This window comes from Eurosta solidaginis, chromosome 4 (genome assembly GCF_040869045.1).
Source record: "Eurosta solidaginis isolate ZX-2024a chromosome 4, ASM4086904v1, whole genome shotgun sequence".
Taxonomy (NCBI): Eukaryota; Metazoa; Arthropoda; class Insecta; order Diptera; family Tephritidae; genus Eurosta; species Eurosta solidaginis.
In genome coordinates, this window is record NC_090322.1 from 267,640,778 (window position 1) to 267,656,546 (window position 15,769).

Genomic DNA, 15,769 nt, shown 5'->3' on the forward strand with positions numbered 1-15,769 from the left:
CCACTCAATGGGTATGACCACTCACAAATTGTCATCGAAATTCTCTAACGGGAGTCCAAGGAAGCTGGTTGTTTCAACAGGGGCGGACCATAGGGAGATGGGTGTTAGAGGCGTAGGTTCCACATTACAATTGAAAAGAAATCCCAGTCAATTCTGTAATCGAAAGCTTACGGTTGCAATTTAAAACAAGTAAGGACGGGACTGTCTTCGGCTGTGCCGAAGACTTCATACCTTTCATGAATGGGGCTGAACAATAATCTTATCTCGTTCGTAATCTCCAAATAATCGGATGTATAAGATAAGAAATATATAGTGAACAGATGTACATACCTAAACGATTTTTAAGATAAATATAAAATAAAAAATGGCAAAAAACCCCCTTATCTGAACGATCGATTGTATGGGATATATATTATATATAGCTCCGATCGAAATGATTTTTACAGGAAATCTTCTATGATATATTAGAATATATATCACCAAGTTTCACGTTTCTATATTGGAAACTAAGGGATAAATGGCCAAAAAACTTTCTATCCGAACCATCGGTTATATGAGATAGTTATATACTACATATATACATACATATAGCTCCAATCAAAGTGATTTTTACAGGAAATCTTCTATGATATATTAGGATAAATATCACAAAGTATAACGTTTTTATATTGGAAATTAAGGGAGAAATGGCTAAAAATCTTATATCTGAACAATCGGTTGTATGGGATATATACTATATATAGCTCCGATCAAAGTGATTTTTTCAGAAAATCTTGTATGACATATTAAAATATATATCACCGAGTTTCACGTTTATACTTTCTAAATTAAGGGAGAAATGGCCAAAAATCTTTCTATCTGAACGATCGGTTGTATGGGATATAACTATATATAGCTCCGATCAAAATGATTTTTTCAGGATATCTTCTATGACATATTAGAATATATATCACCGGGTTTCCCGTTTATACTTTCTAAATTGCGACAGGAATGACCAAAATCGTTTTTTCTGAACGATCGGTTGTATGGGAGATATATGTTATAGTGGTCCGATCCTACCGTATCCGACAAATGTCTAATATAATACAAAAATACATCCTTGTGCCAAATTTCATTGAGATATCTCAAAATTTGAGGGACTAGTTTGCGTTCAAACAGACAGACGGACGGACGGACAGACGGGCATGGCTATATCAACTCAGTTCGTTTCCCTGATCAATTCGGAATACTTAATGGTGAGTCTATCTTCTATATTTCTCAACGTTACAAACATCGGACCAAAGTTAATATACCATTTCATGTTCATGAAAGGTATAATGAAGAAGAAGTTCAAAATCCTTAGGCTATATTTGCTATAGCAACATTTGTAACATCAAATGCACAAAAATTAGTACTCCCTTATTGTGTTTTTGTATGAAAACGTTGACAATAAATCTTAAACCTAAAACGGTTTTTGAGATTCATACCGCGCTAAAAACAAAATTGACTAGTATGTTTGAATTTACAGGGTGCTTTCGTCCACCCTACTCTAGATGTGGAGGGTGTATTCGAAACTCCGTATTTGTAGTTTTTGTATACAGCTATTTCTTGATAAGTGTACTGTCACACAGTGTTTTTGGTGGCATGTCAAGTTAGGTGTAAAAACTTATGTGGTATAAGTTATAAGTTATATAATATAAAATTTCTGCGAATATATGAAAGCAGCTTGTTTTGTTCAAATACCTTTTGATAAACGAACATTTGGGAAACCAAATTTCGTGAAAATAATAAAAAAATTTCTTAAATTGCTAAAATCCAAAATATAAGTGTCACAGGTGGGATATGTTCGAACTAAAAGTATTAATGAACATGTTAATAGAAAATAAAATATTCCAAAGGTGCAGAATGTGGTTTACGTCATGGACTAAATAAATTTGAGTTAAGGAAAATTCTAAAAAATTTTACTATGTAAGGTTTTGACTCAGCTTCAAGGGCCATGAAAACTACTGGACCTAATTAGTTGATATCTCTATGAGGATTATATGGAGTATTAGCAATGCCTACTTATTTCTAACAAATGCTTCTGCGTACTTATCACGGGTGGGACATATTTCATTATGGAATAATTCCTAAACAACTTCAAAGGAGTCAAAACTGAGTTTGTGGATATATTTAAAGCGAGTTTTAATAATTCTATAACAAATATGAAAGAAAATAACGCCTCCAAAATTTAGGATAACAGCTTTTGACTTTTTTTGTCACGGGTGGGAAACAGCTAACAGCTAACTGGACATCTAATAACAAGAATATTCATTCATTTATTTATTCATTCATTCATTTATTTATTTGTTTAAGTCTATGAATTTTAATCCTTACAGACTATGATACAATGAAAATTTAAAAAATACTTATGCCCAAAAGTAATCGGTTTACTTAGAAAGCAGACTTCAAAATATTCATAAATTCAGCTCTTTGTATAGAAAAATCAAGAGCAGCGGAATTACTTATTGAGTTAAGCTCCCGAATAGCACGCGTAATGGGAGCATTACCAGCGTAATTCGTTCTGAAATAATCGTAATAAAATGGAAAGGAATTTCTGAGAGATCTTTGGGGAACATTAAATCGAATCCTTTCCAGCAAATAAGGGCAATCAATGTAGCCATTAATAACATTATACATGAATGACAAGCACAGTATAGATCTACGATTTTCCAAAGACTTGAGGCTTAAAAGTAAAAGACGTGCAGAGTAGGAAGGAATCGGCTCCGAAAAGTTTAACGGTCGAAGGGCATATTTAAGGAAAATATTTTGAATTCTCTCAATTCTACAAATGGCCGTTTGGTTGCTTGGTCTCCAAATGAAGACAGCATATTCAATATGAGATCTAACGTATGACGTGTAGAGCAGCTTAAAGGTATAGGGGTCTGAGAATTTTGAAGCATTGCGCCGTACAAATCCGAGCATAGAATATGCTTTCGATGTTACGTAGTTAATGTGATTAATGAAGGAAAACCTTTTGTCAAAAACGACACCCAGGTCTTTAATCTCGTCAACACATTGAAGTTCACAGTTAGATATACTGTATTTTGTAAAGAAATTGTTAGTTGATTTTGAATAAACTATTGGGAAGCATTTTTGCGTATTTAAAGAGAGACAGGAATTCAGGCACCATTGGTGAAGCTTATTTATATCATCCTGCAGCTGTATGGCATCTTCTTGCGATTTAATAGCTGAGAATATTTTTAAGTCATCTGCATAAAATAAACACTTTGCAAACGAAAAACAACTGCTGATGTCATTAATAAATAATATAAATAAAAGTGGGCCTAGTATACTTCCCTAGGGAACGCCAGAAGTCGCAACGAACGGACTAGACATTTTCCCATCAATGGTAACAATGCAGTGTCTATTACTTAAATAAGAACGAATCCACAAAAGAAAGGTTGAATGAAAACCGATACAACTTAATTTTTTTATCAGAACTGTGTGAGGAACTCTATCAAAAGCTTTGGAAAAGTCAGTGTAAATGCAATCAACCTGTAGTCCAGCAGAGAAAGAATCTACACAGTATTCACTAAAAACAGCAAGATTTGAAACCGTGGACCTATCAGCAACAAACCCGTGCTGGTGGGGTGATATAAGGGATTTAACAGCAAAACTCAACTTGGCATTCACAGCATGCTCAAAAATTTTAGAGATTGTGGACAGCTTGGATATTGGTCTATAGTTACGCACATCGTTCTTGTTTCCACATTTGAAAACGGGCGTAATCGAGGTGAGCTTCCAATCATCGATGAACGTCCCAGATGATAATGATTTATTGAAAATCAGAGTCAACGGATAGACCAAGGCTGGACAGTTTTTTAACAAGACAGAAGAAAACCCATAAACGTCAGTTTGGGATGAGTATTTAAGTATAATAATAGCCTTACTAACATCCTCACAGGAGAGAGTAAGCGTACCGAAGTTCAGGATACTAACGGCATCCAATGAAAAATCAACCGCTTTATTATTATCATCCTGAGAAAAATTTTACTTAAAAAACTCAGCAAATAAGTTCACTGCCTCACTTTCGAATACCACGGAAGTTTATACGGCCTCTTTCGATTTACCGGAATTTTATCCAAACAGTGACTAAATAGAATGGATTTGAACGTGGCGAAGCAGTTAGAGGTATCAAGTCCCTCCAGCAATTCGTCCCAGTTTATTTCCATTAAAAAATCGTTAAATCTAGGAAAATCGCACGAATTGAAGTTGAACGTTAATCTGCTATCTGAAGTATCCGACGCATAATAATAAAAACTACAAGTAATGACCAGGGGTAAGTGATGCCTATCCTTGGGAATAACTGCATTAGAGCATTCGCTGACTTCACAATTAATGTTGTCACTTATAAATACTAGATCCAATAATCTATGTAGGGCATTAACACTTTTACTAATTTGCTTTAAATTGATACTCAATAAATTATCAATGAAATACAGTTCGTGATTCAAAGAAAGATTATTAGGTGTGAGACCATAACTAGAATTATTTGTTGACCAACGAATATTACAAAGGTTGAAGTCTCCAAGCACGCAGAGGTGGTCATCATTAAGGTTTCGTAAAACAAGAGAGATTATGTTATCAGCATGTGCTTTGTATACATCAAATGCGCTGCCTGGTGGAACATACGAGGCAAGCAGATATAGGGAGCCTTGCGCACCAGAACCAGAACCATTTATACACACGCAGATTTGGTCAAGTAGCGAGTCGTCATTGTTGAGCGGAAATAAAAATGAACGCAGCTGGCGCTTGACAGCAATTAAAACACCACCACCGCGAATGCAACCAGTTTTCCCAGCATCCCGATCCTTGCGATAGACATTGAAAAGATTTGGGTCAAAGAACTCACTATCAAAAAATTTTTCATTGAGCCATGTCTCGATGAAGACAAAGATATCATAATCCATTTGCGCACTAAAATTATAAACAAGATCAAACTTGGTTCTCATGCCAGATACAATGTGAAAATATATCCTTAAGTCGTTATTGCTTTTATTAGCGGGACGATTTCTCCCTACTGTGTGCGAGGAGGCTTTTTGTGAGCCTTCCGAAAAAACTGAAAAGGCTTCACCGTAACATTAGTCGGCCAAATTTCGGAGCTGAGCAATTTGTCAAATGATGACTCAGGAACTCCCAACTTGAAGCTAACTCTATTCAGATTTGCCAACGCAACATCTTTTTTTACTAGCTTCGTGCAACTTAATGCGGTTTTATTTAAATTAGAGCTTTTGTAAATTGGTATTTAAATCAGCTTCATTAAATAAAAATAAGTTACTTTAGTTATTTTTGTTATCAATCACTCGAGTGGTAAATCACTTGAAAGATTTTTCAAAACAAGTATTTCAACTTAAATGAAATTTTTAAGTCAGCACTTCACTTTAAGAGTAAAAAAAGGTATTCAAAATTAACTTTAATATTAACTTAAAAAACAATTTACTTTAATATTAAATTTAATATTTTAAGGTTGATTGAAAGTTTTTACAACATCTATACTATTTTATAAGAAAAATTATTTACTCACCCAGGTTCACTTGCTCATGAAACTTCCAAGGTCATACTGTTTTAATCCTCAATTCGAAAATATTTGCTGATATTTGAAAGCATTCAATATTTTGCTGTGAAATTCTTTGGCATAACCTCATTAAACAAAAAATAAATACTTGGCACGATATAACTCTGCAGAGGTTAAGGCCCAGCCTCTCCAATTTGCTTCGTGTTACTTTTTAATGTTTCCTACAAATTATGGGGACGGAACCTAAGGCAAATGAATTTCGCTGATAAGCTTTTTATTTCAGTTAAACACTCGGAGTTTTTTCCAAACAACTGCCAATGGGCGTCTCCGTTTAGAAAACTCGTCTGAAATAGTTCCATTTCTTTTGCTGGAACTTAAATCGTAGACCATCGGTGTGGTAGCCAGCATCCTACCATTACGCGGCTGTCGACTTAAGTTAACTTGTCTTCAATGTTGACTTAAAGGTTATATGTGAAACTTCCTCATTTTAAATGTAAGAATAGCAAATATTTTAGTTAGGTGTGAACGATTTTGCTCTGTTTTCAAAGCGATTAAGAGTGATTATCATCCAATGCTACTTCAAAATATTTAAACAGTTGGACGTCAATTCCAACATCGTACATATATATATACATTTTAGCTTTGGTATTCAGGTATTTATCACGCTTCTACAATAACCTAGTATGGAGAACATACATATATTTTTATTTGCTTGCAAAAAGCCTAACACCTTGTATGGGTAGGCATTGTGAATTGTGAATGATACAAAGTTCGTATATGAATTATGCAAACGTAGGCAAGCCTTAAATAGCTCTGTGTATCTGAACAATTACACATCCCAGATTCAGCTTATTTTCTATGCAATAGCAACTGAAATGCAAAACTTCATAAGGCCAAGCTTTTATAACCGAAAATAAGAAATAAATTTTAACCAATAAGTAAGTCAAAGTTCGGGCGAAACCGAACAATGAGTATATATTGTTCCAATGCTGTGGACGCTGGTTGTAGACCAATTGCTTAGACAATTCGACGGAGGACCAGTCAAACTTATGGCATATGCAGATGACGTTTCAGTCATCATAAGCGACAGATGCCTAACAACAATCAGCTCTCTTATTGATCAGACACTTTGGGATGTAGGTTCTTGGTCATCTGGAGTTGGAATAACAGCCAACGTGGAAAAAACCGATCTAGTATTATTTACTAGGAAGTATAAGGTCCCTAATTAGACTAAGCGTAAGCTTGGAGGGATAACCCTAGAAGAAAAATGTTGCACAAAGTATCTAGGATTTATGCTGGGTAGTAATTTGTGGGGGAACTTCCATGTTGAAACTCCATGTAGATTCTACAGGGTGCCAGATTACCGCAGCGTCTTTCGGAACGGACGGAAGTTATAGCCGCGAAGAAAGCAGCAGAAATTCTGGAGGAATCGTGCTTAAGCTGCAATCGCTTCAATATATATATTGATATTAAGGCGGCAATAATCTCACACAGTACTTCATCAAGAAGAGTTCTGGAATACAAATAAGCATTAGAAAAATTTCGATCAGGCCGGACCATAGATCTATACTAGGTTCTTGGCCATAATTGGATAGAAGTTTACGACAGGGACGGATCCTACGATATTGAAACAATTCACCTAGACTAATTTTACATAGAGGAAAACGGAAAAGGAACCATTTCGGCGCTTGGTATGTATTTCATCGAGGAAAGTGGGAAAACCGTTACACCGCTTATTAGCGGTCTTGCCTAATGAAGGCATAAATCGGGTAATAATATGATATATACTATGAGGAAAACTAACACGAAAATATCAATAAGAGGAATATTTATTTTGTATGAAATTGTACAAAACAGTTTCTGTCTTTAACCAAGCAAAGGTTTAAATTGCATTTTTTGCATATTACTTGTGGTTCATATTTACAGCCAGGAAATTTACATTTTTGTTTTCCTTTTACGCCCCTTACCTCTGGCCAGTGTCCAAATTGATCAAATCGTATTTCTGGTTGGTAAATATGTCTTATTTCCACGAACGCACTACGAACTGCTTCTTTTGGCGGACGGCCAACGGTATTTCTTTGCGGCGCCACCTGGAAACTGGTAAGGACATCAGCGACGAGGAGTCTTAAATCAGGAAGCTCCACGTGTTCATTATCTGTGCCATCCTTCTGTATTCGGCGATAATGCAAGTACGAATTAACTACAGTCATATCGATCAAATGGTAAAACAAGCGATGAGAATAACTAGATGTCTTTAGCCGAATCCTGTACCGTCCAAGTAGTCCGTCCATAGTGTCAACTCCACCCATATGCGCATTATATTCTAGAAATTAAAACAATAAGGGAAGTTACTGACATAATATATTTTACAGTACGTACCATTTATAATATATGGACAGCCAATTTCAAGATAGTTCTTGTCTTTGCGGTCATGTCTGATAACTTTTCGAGGATCGGCTTGAGAATTGCTAGTCTTTGAAAATGGAAGAGTACCAACATAAGTAGAAACTAGACGTACCTTTTTCGTATCTTTCCATTGTATGGTGGCTATTTCAACTCCGTAAGCGGTACCGATATATTCGACTACATGGGCAGATTTATCGAGATCACTTGCGTTGCTGGTATTCAACATCTGGTTCAATGATGAGCAAGGAATTCAGAGGAACTCCATCGTCGTAAATCGGAAACACATCGTCCAATTTGTGCTTCATATTCTTGAGATATGTCTTCCAATAAAATACTAATATTTCCTTGTTCATTTTCTGGATGATAATTTTCATCACTATCATCACTGTGTTCAAAGAAGCCTTTACAATCAGACTCAGCATCCGACTGAATTTCTTCCGGATCTCCAGCCATCAAATCATTAATTTCTTCATCAGTTAGAGCACTGATTTCTTCAAAAGTTCACCTATTCTGCCCCAAAACTCGATTACGTCTCATGGATTTTTCTCTGCAAGAAACTCACCAATCACCATACTAACATGATTCTTTGAATAATTCAACCGCTAAAAATTTGTCTGTAAACGGCAAGACCGCTTAGAAGCGGTCTTTTTAAAATGGAAGCTGTGACTCTTCCATTTAACATATCACAGTAAAAAATCACATATTTTCATAAGAACAATATTTACTTACCAGTAATAATTTTTTCAAGTTCCACAACTGGATTATTTTTCTGTATTTAGCTAAATAAATTGTAAAATATTTCACTCTGAATTTTACATGCACATGCACTGATTTCACAAGTTCAACTGACTATGGGGCAATAAGTAAATAACCGAGAGAACTTTTTATTTTGGAAAAGCTTAACAACGGCTGCATTATTTCAAAACTTTCTTTAAATAGTAAAAATCTATGACATGTTACATGAATTTCGCTTTTTCACTCTTGACCGCTTAAAAGCGGGCTTGCCCGCTTGAGGGTTAATATTCATGGCGATATTTCAGTGACTAGTGACCAAGTACTAGATATTTTTGCGAAAAAAGGCGACTAGACATTACTTTGTGAATGCTCCAATCTTGCTTGTTTGGTGCTTTTTTAAAAAAACGTATTTTTTTATATAAAATCAACTGCAAAATCAGTATTATTTACATAGTATATACTTCTCTTGTACCTTATTTTTTTGTTGAGTTAGCTCTAATTTCATAACTATGTTGAAGTTTGATTTGAAATAAATATGAAAACTTACATTAAACCTTATACCTTTATATTTACCGTGAACTGATACTTGAGCGCAGGAATGCAATATGGAATTTTAAAACGGACTGAGGGTATAATTTGAAATATTTTGATCGGACCCCCCAAAAATATTTTCTAAATCTGTCCCTGGTTAACTAAAAGGTCGATGAGTTTGCAAAGGAGCGTGCATCACTCGCTGAAGCGACCATAGACGTCCCAATCCGTTTGGGAGAAATAGGAAGGAGATAGAAGTTGCATATGATCCATCAGCAGGAAAGAGGCAGGCGGATTAGCCAGTACTCTAGGCCGCAATTAAGCCACGTCCTATGAAACGTCTAGTATTTGCCAAGAGGATGCAGTTATTCTATAACATAAGTCCTGACACTTTATTGGGGTTCTGCCGTTTGGTCATCAAACAAATTCTGGTAGCACTATGGATACATTCAGTCCATGTGAGGTTTTTATTGACCGGCCAGTTCAACCTAACCTAATAAAGAACAATGAATTCAAATAAAATAACCCAAGTGGACCATGTTTTCAAATTTTGCTGAAGGTATTAAAAAAGCAAGTTATCCAAAAAGGTTCCGATTTTTCCAAAAATTGTATATCCCGATTGGCTAAAAGAATAAGCGAAATCGATGATGCAAAATCCCTTACTAGGTTCAGTTGACATGGTAAGATCCACATATCAAATACGAAATATGCGTTTGGAAGCGTTTTGCATTTCTTAAAAAAGGTCACTACAGATTAGTATCTTTTTCGTCACAATTGTTGTGCAAGGCTGCCAGGTTTTCGGCTGGAAACTCAGTGCGGTTTAAATACTCCTTTGAAATGATTGTTACCTCGTACTTAAGTTGAATGAACTCCACAAACAGGCGTCGGACCTTTATGCCGGGAATTGTCCGGTGAATACAGTACTCAAATAACAGTACCCAAAACTTGCGGAAGAGGAACGCATACTCCCCTGGGAAACGCGAGTCACTCTAGCTCAACTTCGTTCTGGATACTGTAACACAACCCCGACATACAAAATGTATGCCCCGCTTGCAATGTGTCCCCACATGACACCAACCATCTCTTTAATTGTAATGTGGAACCAACGCCTCTAACACCCCTTTAATGATGGTCCTACCTGTTGAAACAGCAAGTTTCCTTGGACTCCCGTTAGAGGATATTGATGACAATTAGTGATCGGTCGCAACTATTAGGTGGAGCGAAGCACTGCTACAACAAGAACAGAAGGCTTGGCTTGGCGTTATAATGAAACCTGCTTTGTTTATTTGTGAAACTATAAAATAGCGTAACATTGATTATAGCCTATAAACCAAGTTTAAATATCACCTACACGTTGCGGCTTCTGTTACAAATATGAATATGTTGGTACATATATTTACCTGGTGAAGCTCTAACCATCCCAAGAAGACTTAAAATAGTCGAACAAATGGCCGGGTACACAACTTTTTCTTTTCTTCTTTCCTTTTTTTAATGTAAGTATGTGGGCGACCGAGCTTTGCTCGGCAATCTTCGAGTATGCCGCATAACTTACTTTGTTCTACATGTCATCATTAATCAAACTCTACTTTTTTTAAATTCACATGCATATATTATGTATTTTTACTTACCAATTTTGATTTCCTTAAAAATAGATTTCAAGAACATATCAAACACTAATCGCAAAATTAACTGGAATGAACAATTTTAAATGGGTAATTCCAGCCTATAGTATAAGGGATTGTTATGACAATTAGTGAACTCGATAACTAAGTTATTTAAGTCGAGTATCTTCATGCGCCGAATTTTTAATTTCAAACATTTTTTAGTTATACACTATGAAAGTCTCACAATTTTATTACATTCCAAAACTCGTGAATTTCACGAATGACAACTATCAGTTAGTTTAATTAAATGTCAACTTACTTCCCTAAGCGCCATCAATTGGTAAGTAGTTAAATGGTTATATGTCGTTTTCAAATTGAACATATACCTCTAGTGTTCAACGGTAGAAAATTAATTTGGTGAGATATCTTTTTGCTACGGTGAGAAATCTTTCTAATAGTAATATGTGAGAAATTGCAATTATTCATTTCATATTTGCCAAAAATATGCATTTAAATATATTTTGCTAGAATTTTCCACGGTGCCTTGATATTGCATTTCAATTTTATTAGCGTGTATGAAATTTAGAAAATTAAGTCGAATCATGTGTAAGATTTTTAACTTTAATGTTCTCCTTTAAAGCTTTAATAGAATATGAGTAAGTAGAGTACTATTTCGTCTAACTACCCCAACCCTAAATGGTAACCCTACTCAGAAATGTCCCTATTATAATGCGGAGTGAAATACCTTTCGTTTGATACCCATATCGGCATATCTCATGCAATTTTTTTTTATTTCGAATAGGTGGCAACCATAAATGGCAGCCCGACTCAAAAATGTCCCTATTGTATTGCGGAGTGAAATACCTTTCGTTTGATACCCATATCTGCATATCTCATGCAATTTTTTTTTATTTCGAATAGGTGGCAACCCTAATTGGTAACCCTACTAAAAATGTCCCTATTGTAATGCGGAGTGAAATACCTTTCGTTTGATACCCATATCGGCATATCTCATTCAAGGTGATTCATTATCTCTGTGCCAAATTTCATTTAAATCGGTTGAGCCGTTCCCGAGATCGTTCGGCTATACAAACAAACTAGAATTGCTCGTTTAAAGTTATAAAATAAGATTTACCGACTTCCAATCAAAGTTAGCTGACTTATTGGTATGATACTAATCCCTTTATCATAAAGTCTCATTTGTCTGCGAATGGCTCTGAGAGCTTCTTCCCAAAGCGCTCAACTCCACCATTCGGCTACATTTCCCACAGCAGCCGGTTTTATGTACCTCAGTTAATCGGGACTATTCACAGGCAATGACAGTTTCTATTAATATAACCTCATTTAATTTGTGACTTACGAGCTTGTGATTATTTAATGTCCACAGATCAAATCAGGGCGAGAGGAATAGAAGCTGCCTTTCATTCATTACCCATTGCACAATCTATTTTAGCCCATCAGAGGCGGTAAGCACAATACCTTTGAACATCAATATATAACTCTGCGATTAGGCGATGTCGACCTCGAAACCACGATCTGAGGTATTCCTTTTTCCAGCCTTTGTTATGGCCCAGGAACTTACAGAGTATACAAATAATACGACGACCCCATAATAGTCTTATAGGAGGCCGCACCGTAAGCTCTTTAATGACATCCGTTCGCACATAATACCGCCTGCAACCAGCTTCACACAGAGTACCTAATATTCAACGCGAGTCCCGCTCAATAGACTACGCTATCAGGTTCACATTTTCAAGCATTGGCAAACAGAAGAGCATACTTTCCAGAAGGTGTACCCAGACACATCCCTGCAGGTGCCGCAAGTAACTGTATTGTGAAACCAACAGAAACTTCCCTATGGTTCAACCTTATTCAAGGAGCTAGTCTCCCAAACTTCCGTTAGAGAAATTCGCGACCATTCTTTTGTCGCAGTACCTATTAAGACATTACACTTTTAGGTACGCTTATCAGTTGTAAACTCAACCATTCGGCTGAGACACTCAATATGCTGGAACAATACGAGGACAGCATCTTACTTCGAACAGACAAGTCTAAAATACAATGCGCTATTGATGAAGTGATATTATTCCAACAATCAAATGTACATCTCTTCGTCCGTAGGCCACACTCATCTTCCACGCGAAGGTACTAGGAATATAGAGGTCAGTTGCTTATTGATAGAGAATCCTGTTATTGGCTGTGAGAAACTCCTGTGGCGTCGAATTCACCTTTTACCAAACAAACGTGACCTTTGCGACCAGAATTTTTCTTAGAAAGTCCAGAAATAATAATTTTAGAAGTACACAACTTGCAGGACTTACTTAATTGACGCTTAACCGTTTAAACGGTTATGGTCGTCCATCAAGGCGCGCCAGTCGCTCCTTCGCACTACTAACTGCAAACTTTGTGTGGATGCCACCAAACGTTGAATGCATCTGTCAGGCGACCAATGCCCTCGTCACGCGGTAAACAATATTGTCATAATAGCGCACAATATTCAAGGGTATTTAAAAATATAAATAAAAACAAGTAAGGAAGGCTAAGTTCGGATGTAACCGAACATTACATACTCAGCTGAGGGCTTTGGAGACAAAATAAGGGTAAATCACCATTTAGCAAAATGAAGCTAGGGTAACCCTGGAATGTATTTGTATGACATGGGTTTCAAATGGAAGGTATTAAAGAGTATTTTAAAAGGGAGTGGGCCATAGTTCTATAGGTGGACGCCATTTCGGGATATCGCCATAAAGGTGGACCAGTGGTGGCTGTAGAATGTGTTTGAACGATATGGATATCAAATGAAAGGTGTTAATGAGTATTTTAAAAGGGTGTGGGCCTTAGTTCTATAGGTGGACGACTCTTTGAGATATCGCCATAAAGGTGGACCAGAGGTGACTTTAGAATGTGTTTGTACGATATGGGTATCAGATGAAAGGTGTTAATGAGTATTTTAAAAGGGAGTGGGGCTTAGTTCTATAGGTGGACACCTTTTCGAGATATCACCATAAAGGTGGATCAGGGGTGACTCTAGAATGTGTTTGTACGATATGGGTATCAAATGAAAGGTGTTAATGAGTATTTTAAAATGGATTGGGCCTTAGTTCTATAGGTGGTTAGGGGATCAGAATATACACGCGGTAGGTATGCCTGTCGTAAGAGGCGACTAAAATACCAGATTCAAGGGGCTGTGTAGCGCAACCTTTCAGGTTGCCAGCGCAATATATAGCTTCTCCAAACCCAATTGTCAACCTCACCTATCCGCGGCGAATCCTGTTTCACTAACAGACGAGGCTCTGGCGACCCCAAGCTCCTCATGGAACTTGGGGGTAGGGAGGGAGGAAATGGCCTGAAGGTTTAATGTGGCCACATAAATCGTTCCCGAGATGGTGGGGCTAGCACCTTAATGGTGCTATGGTACCGGAGCGTACCGGATTTGTATACCGCAAAGGACCATCACATCGATAACACTCCCCAAAGCCTTCGGGGAGCAACCTTATCGCTACAACAACATACATACAACGAGATATCGACCAAAATGTGGACCAGGGTGACCCAGAACATAATCTGTCGGGTACCGCTAATTTATTTATATATGTAATACCACGAACAGTATTCCTGCCAAGATTCCAAGGGCTTTTGATTTCGCCCTGCAGAACTTTTTCATTTTCTTCTACTTAATATGGTAGGTGTAACTACGTCAGAACGAAGCAATTGTGAACTCGTGAATGCGCAATCTTCTATGTGATTTTGACAAAGTACAGAGGGTGTGCCTCTTAAAATTTCCAAATCAGCAGAGCCACCCTGTTGATCCGATATCAGTTAGATATTCCTCGCGTTCAATGAACAATGATCTAGAAACCCATAAAAATTTAACATGCAAATACAACAACAAATTGATTCATATGGACAAAGAGGGTAAATATAATAAGAGCCGTCACTCGTTATTTTTTAGGCATTTACTCGATGTAAACTGTGAGGTAGTCGCTACTTTTTTTTGGGCGAGATGTTTATAAATGTGTTCTATACATTTCCATGGGGTATTTGTGTTTATTTTTCCGACTGTGTTTAATTAATTACACAGGCCGACAAGAAATTTGACCATAAACTAGACCATACTTTCTTAAAGGTTTTCGATGCACTGAATTCAAATCTGGACGCAGAATTGCTCTATCACGTCAGGATTTTGAGACATCCTAACCTAAATGTGCAAAAAACCCCGTTTTTGCCTATTTTTGAGGTTATATATAAACGACAGATTCTTTTTAAAGCACACGTAGCATCTTAAAGAAGAAGTATTTCTCTTACGAATGGCGCTGAGCTTGATCAAATATCTTTTTTTTTTTCGCAGATTTGAATTCAGGAAAGTATGGTCTGGTTTATGGTAAAAAAAATCGGTCTCATTTTGTCCGCCTGTGTTATTTAATTCTCTTTTCAAAAAAACACGTTTGCATAAAGTGACAACACCGCATGGATAAATGCGAGGAAATTCAAGAATGTCCCCCATAAATCAAAAGTAGCGACTACCTCACAGTTTACATCGAGTAAATGCCTAAAAAATAACGAGTGGCGGCTCTCATTATATTTATCCTGTTTGATATGGAACACAGTGTTGTTGCATTTGCATGTTATACAGCCCATACATGACAAAAAAGCCATGCGCAAATATAAAACGACGAAATTTTTGCAAATGAGAATCGTATCAAAATCGTTTTGATTTTAGCACAGTTTTCTGCGCAAATAGCGCAACCAGTGCACACACCGGACAAATCCTTGTGCAAATTGGTAATTGGCACAAGGAGACTTGAGGCTTGAGGCGTGTAATTGGCGTATTAAATATCTATCTGTATCTGGATCACGCCTCTTTGGAACGATCACGGCGTTGTTCCATTTGTATGTTCAATTTCTATTCGTACCTCACTCTTCATTGGAACGGAACTAGCGTCTATTGGTAAAAGCA

The 15,769-nt window shown here is 36.8% G+C and overlaps 1 protein-coding gene across 1 annotated transcript in view; it reads right to left on the minus strand.

Annotated features, from left to right (window-relative positions):
- Positions 1-15,769, minus strand: part of LOC137251434 (uncharacterized) — a 274,321-nt gene that overhangs the window by 21,799 nt on the left and 236,753 nt on the right. The gene's annotated exons all lie outside the window — the stretch shown is intronic.